General features: G+C 36.6%; 1 protein-coding gene across 6 annotated transcripts in view; it reads right to left on the bottom strand.

The window, feature by feature from the left end:
* LOC105489370 (SMAD family member 2) overlaps positions 1-15,940 on the bottom strand; it is a 90,651-nt gene that overhangs the window by 33,238 nt on the left and 41,473 nt on the right. The window lies entirely within an intron of this gene.

The following is a 15,940-nucleotide window of genomic DNA, read 5'->3' as shown; positions in this document are numbered from 1 at the left end:
AAGCTGAACAGTAAAGTATCTACACTGAATGATTCCACTTACATGAAGTTCTAGAAGTGGCAAAACAAATTCAAAGTGAAAAATTTCAAACAGTGGTTGTTTCCAGAAGAACCACTAGGAAAGAGTATGAAAGAACTTTCTGGATGATTGAAACGTTCTTTATCTTAAAACACTGGTATATGCATTTGCTGAATCTAAGTAAATCGAATATATAATTTGTGCACTTCACCATGTGAAAATTTTACCTGAAAAAGGAAAAACACAGAAGAACACAAAAAAAAGTAAAAACCAAAACAGAAAAAGTCCCAACAAAAAATTCATAGGACAATTTAGCATATGATGAAGGCACCCTATGAATTGATATGGAAAGGTCTAAAACATGCTACTTCCTGTATTAAAAAAGGACAGGTAAAAAGATCTGTAATTACTCGCTAATATATGCATAAAGACACACATACATCATGAACAGTAGTTACGTGAGGTGCAGACAGAGTGGGGAGAGGTTCCAATGTATGTTTGTGTATATGCATGCTTGTAGGTGTATATACATACATAAACATATGTATTTTTGAGCCATGTGAATGTACTGCCTTTCACCAAAATTGTAAAAATAAAACAAGAAAATATTGCCAGAGAATTAAATGCAAATCAACATCTTCTCGACACTTCTATAAAAAGATACGGTTCTAAAACATCAGAGGCACATTACTTCCTATACTGCATCATCTAAAGCACAGTTTGGGCATTATAACAACAGACAAATAGTAACATGCCAGCCTGAGCCCTGATCATTCTTTTCTCACACAATGTCCTTTCTGTCTCACATGAACCTTTGGTACCAATTTTCTTCCATGTGCATTTATGTTAACTGCCCCTTCCTAGCCACCTTTTAACTTTACTACTAATTCTTTAATATGTCTAGCAAACCAGGTCAATTTTTAAGATGCCTTTTGGTAGGTTTTAATCAGGCAGTTTTAATCACCCACTCTTCCTTAAAGATTCTGTCTAACCACAATGTATTTCCCCGCAACACCCTGAGCTCTCAAAGGCCTTTGTGTACCAAACCCAGCAAACAACATATTTGATGACCCAACTGGTATTTTCATAGTACAAAAAGTGGATTATAATATTCCTAGTCACATTAAATTATAACATTCTAAATAACACTGGGGAAAAACTGTATCTCCCAGGTTTTCATTTTGTTAATAAAAAGTATAAGTTATAACTTGCAGGTATGGCCAGTTTCTAAAAAAATATTAAAAAAAACAAATGCAGGAAAAATTTTAGAGAACTAGCACTGATTGTAACAACTATATAAAAAGCCTTTTATACATTCAATAACTTTCACTAATCTAAGATTATCTACTTTAAAATGCAACATTATTTGTGTAACACTTGAAAATCCTCTTTCAATTTTATTTATAAGGGGCATCTCAAAGTGAAAAAAATATGCATCTTACAAATACTTGATGACAATTATCTTCATAGGCTAGCTACTTTATATCAAGTACTGTGTAAGACTAAATGGATTATCGACCTCAAAGTAACCTGCAAGTTGTGTAAAACTAGTATCCATCACCTATTAAACTGATGTTAATTGGAAGATTGTGGGTTATATAACGGAGTATAAATTTGTCTTTCGGTTAGCGTATGTTTGCATTCAAGTACGTTTCTATACATTTAATATTAAAGGAAGTCCACAAGAAATGTCTGTACATTACTCAAATGTGAAAAACATAAACCTGTACAACATCATGCTGTTTACAAAGTACTAAGGATAGAAAACAGGTCTGAAAATGTTAAACTAAGACTACTTGCTATGTGAAATCAACAATATAACCTAAAGAGATTATTAAGTTATAACAATGATAGCAATATCCCAAACACATTGGCTCAACATTTCCTAAGCTTATTTGACCATCTAACGTCAGGATATTCTTAAAACTCTTATGTACTGAAAAATATCAGCAAAAATTGGTCTCATAAATTCTGCCTGAACAAATTTGATATTGCTTACTAACAAATTAATGTGAAATATTACAATATGTTGAAATAAGATGTAACAGACCATTAACCACAATGATGTCCCTGCATTAATATGCAAATGAACAATCATACGTATATTAGTATCTCATGCAAAGTCCCAAAGTTCTTTGCATTGAACAGTTTCCTAAAAACAGATTATCCCCCAACAACTGTGTAATGTTCTTGCTTATATATTCAGCTTGAATGAAAAAGATGTGGGGAGGAGAGGTAAAACAGCTATTAAAGTCATAAATAAACTAAAATAGCAACTACATTTGTTGGCATACAGTATATTAATCACTAAACTAACAGGATGACTTGGTAGTAAACCTGATAGAAATCCTTATCAAATTTCCCTAGTAATAACTTTTACAGTAAGTATTTCAGTAAAACAAAGATTTTCTTCATCTAAGAATAAGCTAACTTTTGAAAACTAAAGTTAAAATTTAATATCTAGTGTACAATTTACAAAGTACACACTTGCCTACATATACACACATCTAAATTAACATTTTGCACTTTGTTCCAATCATCCAGATATTACATGTTTGTGTCAATTAATATACTACTTTTTTGCATTAAGGATATAGATATTTATTCACATCCTTGTTATGGAGAAAGAAAAGAGAAGCAGTGAGAAGCTGAAGAAAACACTCGTATCACAGAATCTCGTAACCCTTTAAACCAGTTTTACTGTTCCTACCATATCTGTAAGATTTAGTGCTGCAGTTAGACAATCAATATCGAAAGTAATAAACCCCACTGTTTTACTCATTTGTTATTTTTCATGATCTTCTTGCCTAAACAGTGTTTTGTTTTTTTTTTTTTTTTTAAGAAATCAAAAGGGGTAACAACCTAAGTTGTCACCTTGGTAAGATTAAAGCATGCTGAACACTCAGTAAAATTAATTAGCAGAATATTATCAACAAAAGGAACTTTCCTGAGGTTCCAGCTCTTGATTACTGATCTACTCATTCAATACAGACTTCTAGGGGAATAATCTGTAACTATGCATCCATAATTATTTCTACTTAAAATAATCCTTTCATTTTTATATGTGACTTAAGACTAAAAGTTTAAACAGCTCAGGAATGAAGAGTTAATCACTGTAATAATTTTTCTAAGTCTCCATAATTACAAGTACTATGTGTGGCTGTGTATTTTATCTTCACTACAAATATAATTGAAAGACACAAAATAGACTGTAGTATTCAACTACAAATGTTTAAATGTTATTTATTTAATCACATCACTGAAAACAATGTGACTACTTTGATTAAATTTAAATTCTTAATCAATGATTAAGAATGATGGCCTTTTATTTGCCTCAGAATCCAGTCTCTTCCCTATATTGTTTGCAAAATGTAGACAATCCTGATTGAGAAACAAGTAGGTGCAAATGATTTTTTAAGTTGCTGTATTACAGATGCAAAAAACTGTATCTCTTGAAAACCTGAGATATTCCTGAATAAAAACTGAAAATACAAAAGAAATATAGTAAGAAATTTATTTCAAAAAGGTTGAATCATCAACAATAGCTGATAAGTGCTCACATTCCTTCATAATTAAGGCATAATTGGGCAGTAATTAAATCTGGAGACAGTTTAACAGGGTCCTTAACTGACTTAAACCTTCACTCTGTAGAAAATGTTTTTCGATTTTATCTTGTAGCAATGAAATAGTAACCATTCAAAAACAGGGTCACCAAATGCGCATCCCAGTATGTCAGGGTTTCATTCTAAGTTTCAAATCAGAACAGAACATGTCTACATTCCAGATACCCAAACTGTACACAGCTCTAAGTAGAGCTCATCACACAACGCTGTGGTACTGTCATTTGTATAATTTTACAAGAACACACACAAAACAGAATTTTAAAAAATAAACTAATGCCAAGTCTTCCTAATCAATAACATAGTTAAGTCCAATAATATGTCCAGATATGTCACGAATAGCTTTATTCCAAGGTCTTTGATGCTCATATAGTAAGTACAATTTTAACAACTAATTCTATCACGAAAGTTTGCAGAAAGCTCTGTAGAGCTGGATCCCTACACGTTCTTAAGAATCAAGCAAATAGCCTGGGCAACAAAGTGAGACCCCATCTCTACAATTAGCCAGGCAAGGTGGCACGTGCCTGCGGTCCCAGCTACTTGGGAGGCTGAGGCAGGACAACGGTTTGAGTTCAGGAGTTTCAGGCCACAGTGAGCTATGACACACTACTGCACTCCAGCCTGGGTAACAGTGAGATCCCATCTTTAAAAAAAAAAAAAAAAAAAAAAAAAAAAAAGAATCAAGCAAACTTTTGGAGAGGAACACCTCAGAAAAGAAAAACTCAACAGTTTCCAAGTATTTACTCCAACTTCTCAGATACTTCCATGAACAAGCTTTCCATCTTCTCCTGAGTTCTGTATTACAAAAAATTTCAAGCATCCATTAAAGTTATGCGTAAGCACCCTACATATTCATCAGCTAGATTCTGCAATTTGGATTTGTTTTCCTTTGCTCTGTCATCTATCTACTTAACCTCTCTATCCATCTCTTACTTTTTGGAACATTAAAAATAAGGTTGTACCTGGGCAGCCTGGACAACATGGTCAAACCCCATCTCTACCAAAAATCCAAAATATTAGCTGGGTGTGCTGGTGCACACCTGTGCTCCTAGTACTCAGGAGGCCAAGGCTTGAGCCCAGCAGGTGGAGGCTGCAGTGAAACTGCACCACTGCACTCACTCCACCTTGGATGACAGAGCTAGACCCTGTCTGAGAGAGAGAAAAAAAAAAGTTGCAGATACCACAAATCTAGACACTTAAGAATGCACATAAGTAGAGTTCGCGGTTCCTTTTTTCTTTAGGTGAAATTTACACAGCATGAGACACGTATCTTAATGGTACCATTTGAGTTTTCTCAGATGCATAGATTGTACACTTCTCAACCCTGTCAAGATCATCACCCATGTCCCTTTCTCAATGTCTGACATCCATGCCCCCATCCCCAGAGGCAACCACTAATCTGATCTTTTCACCACAGGTGTCGTGTCTTCTGGAAAGTCTATGAATGGAATATGATACATATTCACTTGGGTCTAGCTTTTTTGACTCGGCATGATTTTGAGATTCATCCATGTTAATGTATATGATGTGTGTGTGTGTAGTTGTTTTCCATTACTTGAACAAGCACAATTTGTTTAGTCATTCTTACACTGATGGACACCTGACCTGTTGCCAGGTTTTAATTATTGTGAATAAAGTTGCCATGAACATTCAAGAAAGTATATGTCATTTTATAGAAATATGATTTCTTTTTTCTCGGGTAAATACCCAGAAGTGAAAATCTTGAGTCAGTGGGTAGATGCGTGTTTAGCTTTTCAATAAATCGCCAGATATTTTTCCAGAGCGGAAGTATGATTTTACAGTCCTCCTTCTTTCAACGTACGAGAGCTCCTGGTTATTCCAAAGCCTCATCAACATTTGGTGTGGTCAGTCTTTAATTACAGGTAGTCTGATGATTGTGCAGTGGTGTTTCACTATGGTTTCAATTTTCATTTTCCTGAAGCCTACTGATATTACACACTTTTCCACTTCTTTACTGGACCTTTATCTTCAGTGAAGTAGCCAACTACTGTCCATTTTAAAATTAGGCTATCTTTCCATTACTGAGTTACAGAAATCTTTACAAATTCTAGATTCAATCCTTTCAGAAATGTTTTGCAAATATTTTCTCCCACTCTGACTTATTTTTTAACAATGGATTTTCATAAGATGCTTTGTATACTGATGGAGTCTAACTTTGCAGCTTTCATGGTCACTGCATTCTACATACTTTAAACAATTCTGTTTACCCCCAAGTCACAAATATATTCTCCTATATTTTATTGCTTTATAGTTTTAGCTTTAATTAGGACTACAATTTATCCAGAATTATTTTTTTTCCACTAGTATAAGGTGGAGTCATGTTCATTCTTCCATATGGATATTCAGCTGTTCCAGCACTATTTGTTGAAAGACTTTCCTTTCCCTACTGGGTTGCTTTGGCAACCTTGCTGAAAATCAAATAGGCACACAGTGTTTATCTATTTGGGGCTATCTTGTTTTTATGTATCACACTGTACAGATTACTATGGCTTCAAGGTGACTCTTGAAGTCATAATTTAAGTACTCTAACTTATTACTGTGTTTTCCAATTCACAAGGGTATCGATCAGTTTACTGCATGGTAATTCCAACTTGTAGGTCTTCTGGGGTTGGTCTCCTCATGTTAAAGGGTCACATTTTGTTTGTTCTTTGTATGTTAAGTAATTTAGGATTGTATGCTAGACACACTGTGAATTTTATCTGATGGAAGTTAGAGGTTCTGTTACTGTCTTCCAAAAAGTCTTCATTTTTGTTTCACCAGAAAATTAACCTGGTTGTATTCAAACCACAAACTCTGCCATGGAGCAATTCAAATCAGGCTGATTATTTGGCTGTACTGTCTACCGCACACATGTGGGGTCAGCAGGTGATTTTGGCAAAGTTTGTAGGCAGAATCCAGGGCTCTCTTTCTGAAACTCTCCTTGCTGATATTCACTCCTCACTCTCCAGTAGGTGTGATTCTCCCAAGTCCTACCTATGGTGCTTCAAGGCCAGAAAGACTTGGTTTTGTATTGGAATTTTAGCTACCCTGTACACTTTACGTGGACAAAAGCTGTACAACAGAAAATTCGCCTGCGCCATTTCCTTCTTCCAAGTGTCAATGCCCTCTAAAACATGCCTAATTTTGTTTATCCTCCAGTACTTCATGTTATTTTTAGAATTTTGTGCTGTTTGTTATTGAGGGAGTGTCGGTCTGGTAAGAGCATACCTGGCCAAATGAGAATCACAACTCCCTCTTCATTTGTTTAATTTCTCTCAGCAAGGTTTTGACATTTTAAGCAGAGGTCGTGTGTGTGTTTAATGTATTCCTAAGTAGTTGAGTACTGACGCTACTATTCATGAATTTTCTTAACACCCCTATTTGTCTGCTGCTAGTATTAACAAAAATACAATTGATTTTTAGACACTGAACCTATAAATTTGCAGCCTTGCTAAATTTACTCATTTGCTTTGGTGGCTATATTTATAGACTCCTTAGGATTTCATAAATAAATAAGCATGTCATCTACAAATAGAATTTTAAAACATTCCTTCAGATCTTTAAACCTTTTATCTTTTGTTTTCCCGACTCACTGCACTTGCTAGGTCTTCTATTAAAATAATAAAGACACAAGAGTAGACATCCTTGTCTTGTTCTTGGGGGAAAACACAGTATTTCATGATTAAGTATATCCTTAGCTGTTGGTGTTTCTTAAATACCCTTTATCAGACTGAGAAAGTATCTTCGTTTCTCATTTGCTGGAAGTGCTTATCATGAATGGATGATGAATTTTGTCAAACGCTTTTGATCAAGTGAGGTGATCTTATAGTTTTCCTCCTTGGTTAATGCAATGAATTACCTAGTTTTGCTTTGTTTTTGGTTTTGTTTTGTTTCTGCCAGACAGGGTCTTGCTTTTTCACCCAAACTGGAGTGTGGTGGCGTGATCACTGTTCACTGCAGGTTCAACCTCCCAGGCCGAAGTAATCCTCCCACCTCAGCCTTCCAAATAATTGAAACCATAGGAATGCACTACCATGCCTGACTTTTTTTTTTTTTTTTTTGCAGTGGAGATGGAGTCTTATGCTGCCTAGGCTGGTCTCAAACTCCTTAACTCTCAAGCAATCCTCCTGCCTTGGCCTCCCAAAGTGTTGGGATTAGAGGTATGAGCCATCGCATCTGGACTGATTAATTTTTCTTTTTTGCAGGGTATGGGACAAGGTCCCAATGTCTCAGGCAGGCTGGAGTGCATTGGTGCAATCATAGCTCACTTCAGCCTTGAACCCCTGGGCTCAAGTGATCCTCCTGCCTCAGCCTCTGAGTAGCTGAAACCACAGGGGCATGCCACCATGCCTGGGTGGGTAATTTTATCTGTCTATAGAAATGAGGTCTTGCCTTGTTGCCCAGGCTGGTCTTGAACTCCTAGGCTTAAAGCAATCCTCCTGCCTTGGCCTCCCAAAGTGCTGGGATTACAGGTATGAGCCACTGCGCCTGGCTCACACTGATTAATTTTTGAAAGTTATAAACTAACCCTGCATTGTTGGAATACATAGAACTCAATTATGATGTATTCTTTTCTCATGTATGTTAGCGATATATTAATCTTTAACTTTTCTTTTAGTCGCATCTTTGTCAGGTTTTGGTTTCAGGGTTATGTGAACCTCATAAAACAGCATTTTTCTGAGTTTATTCTGTCTATAAGATTGGTGATATTTGTTGCACAAATGCTTACATTTACCAGTAAAACCATGTGGGCCTGAAGTTTCCTTTGCAGGAAAGTTTTTGACTATGAAGTCAACTTCTTTCACTGTTATAGGGCTACCCAGATCTTGTATTTCTTCATGCATCAGCTGGGGGTAATCTAAATTTCATCATTACATTTAGTCATCAAATTTAATGGCATAAAATTGTTTATAATAATTGCTTATAATATTTTTACTCTCTGTAGGACCTACCACGACAATTCTTCCATCAGTACTAATATAGGTCATTTGTGATTGTGGGCTCTCTGTCTTTTTCTCGATCAGTCTAATAAGCATTTATCTTTCCAAAGAACCCGCTTTTGGCTTTCTCTACTAGCCACTGATTTCTAATCTTTATTTTTATTATTTCTTCCTTCTACTTACTTTCTATTTTATCTTTTTAGGTAACTTTCTTTCCTAGCAGATTATTTAAAACTATAAAATTTTCCATTAGGCACTCTTTCAGCTACATCCCACATATGTGATATGCTGTATTTTCATTATAATTTGGTTTAAATATATATTTTACCTCATTTTTCCCCTAAATAAACTGTAAGTCAGAATTTTAAGGTTTAATTTCCATTTCTTAACAGATGTCTTATTGGTATTAATTTCTTATTCTATTGTTGGCGAGAAGATACTTTGGATTTCAATCTTTTAAAATTGACTGAGAATTGTGCCCTGTAAACAGTCTCCTGGTGAGGTTACCATGAACACTTGAAACGCTTGTATTTCTACTCATGTTGGGTTTAGTATTCTATAAATACCACATAGGTAGTTAATAATGTAACTTAAAACTTCTATGTCTTTACTGATTTTTTTGTTCTAATTGAACTCTCCAATTGTGGATTTGTGATTCTGTACCCTTAATTCTACTCGGTTTTGTTGCATGTATTTTTAAGTTCCTTTATTAAGCAGATATAATTTATTGTTATGACACCCTGATGTTGGTGATTTAGAGATGTCACTTTACAATCTTCTGACTCTGTTGCTGATCACCTGTCATTCGTATGTTGCATGCCATTTTTCACCAGCAGCTTTAAGACTCCCTCTTTCATTAGTGTGACCATGATACATCTAAGTGTGGTTTTCTTATTTATGCTGTTTGAGTTGAATAAGAAATCCGACTCCATTTCTGATATTTGACTGCTGATAGGTTTTAAGCCCCACCATTTCCTCTTCCCCTTCTGCCTCGAATCTGGGCAAGCTGGTAAGAAAGCCCAGGTGCTCCACCTGTTGATACTAGGGAAATTTCAAACCAGGCAAGTCTCAGAATATGTAGTGTAAAAACCAGCTCACAGCCCCATTCCCTAATCACCATAAAACCCAAGCCAGTCTCCTATCACTGCTCTCTCAAGTCATTTTTGGACCAACTTGGAAGCCTGCCATGCTCTACCCAGAAAGCATCATTATGTGAGTAATAAACCTTTTCATGCCCTCTTGGTGCATGTAATATAGGTGACATCATTAGTTTCACACCAAAATCAAATTTTATATATAAAACCCCATCCCACATATAGTTCACACTTATAAGCACCAACTATGTACTAAGCTCTTACACATATTAAACTGCTTAATCCTTCAACAATGCCATGAATGAAGCATTGTTGTCCCCATTTGACAAATCAGGTAAGGGAAGCACAGAGACAAAGTAACATGTCTAAGGTCCTACAGCCAGCAAGTGGTAGAAACAGAGGCCACATTCTGAATTACTAACATTACTCCGCCCCATATATAGTTACTAAAAAGAAACAAGTAATATAAACATAGCAAATCAAAACTAAAACAGTAACACTGGTATAATATCCCAGGTAGGTAAAACATTTACATAACATGTTTAATTATAAAAACTGAAGATTTCACCGTAAGAGGTATTTTCTCAGGAAAGAAAATTTCTTTGGACAAGTAAATTGAGAGAGCCCCTTCCAAATTAAAATAAGCAGCTTAGGTTTCCAAATATTAATAACTAAATAAAAAATAGAGGGAGACAACAGAACTTCCATAATCACACTCCTATAAGTCACATAGTCCTATGAGAATAAAATTGACACGTCTACTCATCTTTGATATAGTATAGCCTTTCTTAGAAGAAGGACCAGGTGATGATTAAAAAAAACTTTCTCAATATTTTCTACCTCCACCTCCAAATGCTGTATTAAAAACTCTACTCCGAGATACTGCTTCATATTTCTGCTGCTTCTGAAAAACAAAATATCTCCCATGCATAAAATAGTCTCTACTATTGAAAAGATTTAAATATCAATTCTAAAAATGGTCGAAGTATTTCAAACCCTTCCAAATACAAACTTTTTACTTAAAAAAAAAATAAGCTAACACTGAAAGGGTTCAGGTACATTTACTTTAATAACATAGCTTATCGATTTTCTAGATTTAGTCATATTTTTATATATGTGTGTGTGTATATATGTGTGTGTGTATATATATACTTTCCCCCCCAAGACAGTCTCTGTCACCCAGGCTGGAGCACAGTGGCACTATCTTGGCTCACTGAAACCTCCACCTCCTGGGTTCAAGCAATTCTCATGCCTCAGCCTCTTGGATAGCTGGAATTACGCCACCTGGCCCAGCTAATTTTTGTATGTTTAGTAGACACAGGATTTCACCATGCTGGCCAGGCTGGTCTCGGAACTCATGACCTCAAGTTATCCACCTGTCGCAGCCTCCCAAAGTGCTGGGATTACAGGCATGAGCCACTGTGTCTGGCCAATATATACTGTTTTTAACAATTAAAAAAAATAGTATCGTAAATGACAAAATAAATATAAAATGTAAGTAACAAGTCATTCTAATAATAAAATAAGTGCATAAAATCTGGAATACATGGTTGGTCTCTGTATCTGTGCATTCCACATCCACGGATAGAAAGTACTAGAGGAAAAACTATATAAAATAGCAATACAACAATAAAGAATACAGGCTGGGCATGGTGACTCACACTTGTAATCCCAGCACTTTGGGAGGCTGAGGCAGGCAGATTGCTTGAGCCCAGGAGTTCAAGATCAGACCTGGCAACATGATGAAACCCTGTCTCTACCAAAAATACAAAAATTAGCCTAGCATGGTGGCACACACTTGTAGTCCCAGGTATTCAAGAGGGTGAGGTGAGAGGATCACCTCAGCCCAGGTAGCAGAGATAGCAGTAAGCCAAGATTGCACTACTGCACTCCAGCCTGGGCAACAGAGCCAGATGCTGTCTCCCTGCCACCTCCAAAACAAAGTTTGTGGGGTGGAAGTACATAGGTTATATGCGAATACTATGCCATTTTATATAAGAGACTTGAGTGTCTCCAGATTTTGGAGATATGGGGTATCCCAAGGATACCAAGGGATGACTGTATATCAAATATAAAAAAATGATTGCAATACAGAATGTGATTCCATGAAATTCAACTTTTTAAGTTATATAACGCTTTTATAACACTTGACTTTGATGGTAAAATGTTTTTATAATCTGACAATTTTTGAAAATTAGCATCCCACAAAATAAAAACTCAAATTTGTACAGCACTCTGAATGTGATAAACTGCTTTTATGCATAGAGGTTTATGTTTAGATAACATGTTAAAATGTTTAGGCAAATGTTTAAGCACATAGATTAATGTTTTATACTTGTGGATGCAAATTATATAAGGCATCATATAAAAATTACAGGAAAACCCTTTTAAATTACTTAACTTCATTATAAATTTTTGTTCAGTATCTCTCAATTTCCCTATCATCCTAAATAAAAATATAACCTTCTTTCACTGCCCCCAATCCCCACTGTCCTAGCAAATTTCAGAGAAATTATATAGCCATAAAGATAAGCAAAGTTCTAAAAGACAAAAGGCTGGGGTGAAGGATTTAGTGAGAAGTCTCCTTACATATTTCAGTTCTAATTTAAGTATTATTAGTGATCACAGTTTCGTAAGAGCACCAAGAGCATTTCATAGCACTTCCCATAATAACCCAAAGACAGAATTGAAAGTTGGATTCTGAGAGTAAAGACTAACCTACCGCTTCACGGAAAACGATGATGATAATAGAAGAAACCTGTAGTTGTGACATTTATTTGAAAATAAAACATCACTGGCTAATTTAACCGGTATCACGATTATATGCAAAAAAAAAAAAAAAAAAAAAAGCTTTTATTTCATGCAGACACACGTAACATCCCTTTTTTCTCTCCACACATTCTCCCTGTCCCCAGCAACCACTAAATTTGGAATTCTCAGTTTTCAAAAGGAGGATACAGACAGCTCATGAAACAAGCTAGACTTAGTGAGCTCCCTCCCGCCACCACTCTAGTCATTGCTCTCCAACAAGCTCTTCTCAAGCTGCTTTTATCCCGTCTACACAAAATCTCAAAAAGATTTCAACACTTTCCAGTCATGTCCAGATATCTGTATTAACAGCAAATGTTTTCAGAAATTAAAAATCCAGCCAGAGCAAAGCCAAAATCTCACTATCTCATTAATTCTTTTCACGCTACCTCTTCCAATACTCTCCATCTATTATTCCTAAGGCCCCTCCCGGTTCTGAAATAGCAGGAAGAGGGAGTCTGAGAGAAAAGGGGCACAATCTTATGTGGCTGGCTGGACTGTGATCTGCTGTGACAGTAATGTGATGGAGTCCTGTGGAGGCTGGAAGTCTAAATGCAGACTCTCTCACCTACAGTTAGTTCCTGATGCAGGAACTTCTCAGGCTGGCCTGCTTGGATCACTGCGACCCTTCAACCAAGTATGGCCTCTTGATCCTTTCAAGGGACGCCAACTTCAACTATTATGTCTTACTAAAGTCTACTTAGTCCATGGGGGTAATTCTTCCAGCTTTGACCCATCGAACTCTGACAAAGTGCTGGCCACTCCCATTGTGCCCTTTCTTCATTCTACTGATACAGGGGCAGCTCCGGCCTTTATCTCACTTTCTAGGCTTTTTCAGACAGAAGTCAAGTACCAGTCTATTTTTCTGTCAAACCTCAGCAGACACTGTCAAACCGAGAAGTTCTTGTCAAGTCCTTCAAATTGGATTAACAAAAGGGAGAAATACCTTAACATGTACTACTCTCGCCAAAAATCTTTTCACTATGGGGTCCTTTCTCCTGAACTCATCATCTTTATACAGCCTAGAGGTGAGTAACAGGTTTTAACCGTATAACTGCTTGACTCAGGGTATCTTTTCTGCAAGTCCTGCATGAATGCCATAGCACCTCAATTTTGAATGTAGGTTATTGGCAATCTACTGTTCTCAGATTTGGGGTAAATATCAGATTTGGTAAATACCAAAACAGATCCTATTATAACATTCTGCTACAGTTCCACTTCCAGGTAAAATATAAGCAGGTCACAGCAGTCCAATGTTCTTACTAGAGCGGAAAAAAAAGAAGGGAAAAAAAAAACAAAAAAACACTTGCTCAAAAGGCAATGGAGAGCTATCAAACTAATGAGATCCAGCTGAACTAAAACTGCAACAAAGCAGCTTTCTAGGTGAACTGACAAATGCCTATCACTTCCTCCCCTGGGGTCATGTGCAGATTCTAGGTGCAGGCTGAAGGCTTAGTCTGAGAAAGAACCTCTGAGGAATAAAACAGTAGAACTTTTGACAGTCACATGAGTATTGCCCCTCAAGACACTCATCAGATCTTAAAGCTGAGGCTAAAGAGCTCATACTTTGAAAGTCACCTCATACTTCGAAAAAGTAGAAGTGAATTTCCCAGTGTTTCAGGGGTTAAGTGACAGTCTAACAAGCTTTCAATCAAAATCCCTGGAAAGCTTTGTTTGCAGAAAGGGTATAATCCAGTGGCAGACTAAACCAAATTAAAATGGCAGTCTAGCCCCACCCAGCTCAATTGCTAATTAGATTAAGGTGAGCATCCTCTCTATCTACCTGGTAAAGGTAGGAAAGGTCAAATACTCTGGGGAAAGCATTGTTTGCAAGATCTTTATGGCTGAACTTTACATAATGTACACAATATATGGCATACAATAAATACTGTATGACATGAAAATGCAGGAAAATTTGAGAAAGAAAAGAACGGACAATAACAGAAGCAGACCAACAGATGATCCAGACATTAGAACTGCCATACAGAAGACTTTAAAGTAACTATTATAAATATATTAAGGAAATAGACAAAATAGATGGAGAATTTCAACAGATTTGGGATCTGTAATATCAAAGGAACATACCATAACTGAAGGATATAATATTTGAAAGTAAGAACTTACGTAGGCTTAACAGACTGAATACAGCACAAAAACAGGACCAGTAAACTCAAAAGTAGATCAACAGAAAATATCTAAATTGAAAAAGAAAAGAAAAAAAAGGAAATGAAAACAACAGATTGTACGAGACGTTTTGATTTTAGCCCAAGCACAAGAGAAGATTTAAAGCAAGATATCCTAAAGTGCTGTTTTACTATTATCTCACCTCTCCACAGTCCATGTATGGGTACTGTCTATCTCAGGCACTTTGGATAGTGATACATTTACTTACATTGCCAGTGAGGACCACACAGGCCTGGAAGGACTCTACCACAAGACAGGAAGGGGAAGGAGTAAACAGTATGGTTTTTCCCCGGAGTGTAGTCACATAAAAATGGCCTGGGTATGACATTTTGGGCTGGATGGTAAATACTTTAAAAAAAAAAAAAAAAAAAAACCTGGGTATCCTTGAATGGTTCCAGATAAGGCTGGAAACGGCCGGGTCCTGTGGCTCACGCCTGTAATCCCAGAACTTTGGGAGGCCAAGGCGGGCAGATCACAAGGTCAGGAGATCGAGACCATCCTGGCTAACATGGTGAAGCTCCGTCTCTACTAAAAATACAAAAAATGAGCTGGGCATGGTGGTGGGTGCCTGTAGTCCCAGCTACTCAGTAGGCTGAGGCAGGAGAATGACGTGAACCCGGGAGGTGGAGCTTGCAGTGAGGCGAGATCACACCACTGCACTCCAGCCTAAGTGACAGAGCGAGACTCCATCTGAAAAAAAAAAAAAGACTGGAAACAGACCAAGGATGTTGGGAAAACAAAAGATTATTGTAATTTTTAAAATGTCTATTTTAGCGAGGTTGACTCTCTTTCCTGATGCTAATATGTTGATTTAATAGCACAAGAAAAGTGGGTATATTATTCATTCCATCAAGTGTTACATGATAAAATTACAGAAATTGATTAATTTGGGTATAATTCAGTAATTTTTATAAAGGGCAAAGGTCTTAGGGCAGGTAGGTATTTTCCCTGGTAAGGTAAGTGATAAAAATGTACCATTTAAGAAGCTATCATATACACAAGGGACTTTGAATACCAGGGTCCTGGAGTAGGAGCCCCCTCAAAATACCTAACTGTAAATGCAGGCACCAGACAAGGTCCAGGGTTTAGCAAAAAGCCTTCCAAAGTGTGTTTCCCATGATACTCGACCTCATTACAAATGCTTTCACATTTATAAACAGTGTATGACAAACTGGATGCTAAGGCTGATAAGAGGTTCCTATTCCCCATAACCTCAAAGTTCTAATTCATATTTATAAAGTTTTGTTGTTCTGACTTTATCCACAAATTTTATACA

The sequence above is a fragment of the Macaca nemestrina genome, chromosome 19 (assembly GCF_043159975.1).
Source record: "Macaca nemestrina isolate mMacNem1 chromosome 19, mMacNem.hap1, whole genome shotgun sequence".
Lineage (NCBI taxonomy): Eukaryota > Metazoa > Chordata > Mammalia > Primates > Cercopithecidae > Macaca > Macaca nemestrina.
This window is presented reverse-complemented; position numbering and strand designations above follow the sequence as displayed.